The sequence below is a fragment of the Sinocyclocheilus rhinocerous genome, unplaced genomic scaffold, assembly GCF_001515625.1.
Source record: "Sinocyclocheilus rhinocerous isolate Xijiao unplaced genomic scaffold, SAMN03320098_v1.1 scaffold64, whole genome shotgun sequence".
Taxonomy (NCBI): Eukaryota; Metazoa; Chordata; class Actinopteri; order Cypriniformes; family Cyprinidae; genus Sinocyclocheilus; species Sinocyclocheilus rhinocerous.
This window is the reverse complement of record NW_015659929.1, coordinates 84,631-85,694: the sequence shown is the minus strand read 5'-3', so window position 1 is coordinate 85,694 and position 1,064 is coordinate 84,631. Positions and strand designations below refer to the sequence as shown.

At 38.6% G+C, this 1,064-nt stretch overlaps 1 protein-coding gene across 3 annotated transcripts in view; it reads right to left on the bottom strand.

The window, feature by feature from the left end:
* Positions 1-1,064, bottom strand: part of LOC107724469 (mannosyl-oligosaccharide 1,2-alpha-mannosidase IB-like) — a 118,728-nt gene that overhangs the window by 113,321 nt on the left and 4,343 nt on the right. The gene's annotated exons all lie outside the window — the stretch shown is intronic.

Below are 1,064 nucleotides of genomic sequence, written 5' to 3'. Positions count from 1 at the left end.
TGACGTTGTATTTTGTTGTTGCATTCAAGCAATTGAAGCCAAATTGCCGCTAATTCGAAAGTGAAAGTAAAACGCGCACGGTGCTTTTAAGCTATTTAAAAGTGAAGAAAAGCGAGGAAAAGAGGGAAAATTCAAACGAACAATTGCTTTACGCCGAATTGCCGCTATTTGAAAGTGAAAGTAAAATGCGCACGGCGCTTTTGCAAGCTATTTAAAAAACCAACAGCCATCAGTGATCATTTTTGCAACCCACATTCAGGTCGCACTCCATTATGGTTTGTAACACTCACTTTTTATGGTCCAATTAATTCCTGACAGATTAAAATCAAGACCTACAATTTTTTTTATTAAATATCGTCTAACACTAGAAAAAATAAGTCTTGAAGGAAAATTGTTTACAAATAATAATTCATTTTGACTTTAATGTTTTTGGGAAATAAATCTTAATATGTCAGTTATGCGAGTACCATGCAGTTAAATTGTTTGTAAAACCATGATGAGCATTTAGTCCAGTATAGGAAAGCAGCACATTTTGTTTTCCAGATGAATCATCACACTAAAGATGATATACCACCTATTCCAAGGTTTCTCAAGTCTAGCACTCAAGGTCCATCTTCCTGCAGAGTTTATGCTGCGATCCATTTACCTCGGATGTCGAAGCTGGGAATGATGTCACACCCGAGTTGACAACGTTCCAGTACACAAGTCGGAAAACCAAGATGGACGTGTTCACCGATAGCAATACCAGTCGATAAAAACGCAGTATTTTGTAAAGATAGCACCAACATATCATGTCCACATATAGAGGTTTGACAGTACTGTTTGCACCACTTAGTGTATTTAGACACAGACTAACAGAAATACAACATATTACTACTTTTTCACTTCTGTTGATGCTCTGAGAAGCCACACTGGATTCTAAAGTCAGGGTTGTTGCGGTTCCTCTGAGTCCGAGTCTGAATTCCAACTTGAGGGGGCATTTCAGTTAAAAGTTCCAACTGGGAACTTGGAATTTCCGACTTCCAAATAGGCTTGCCGCGATAGACGGTGCTGACGGTGATACC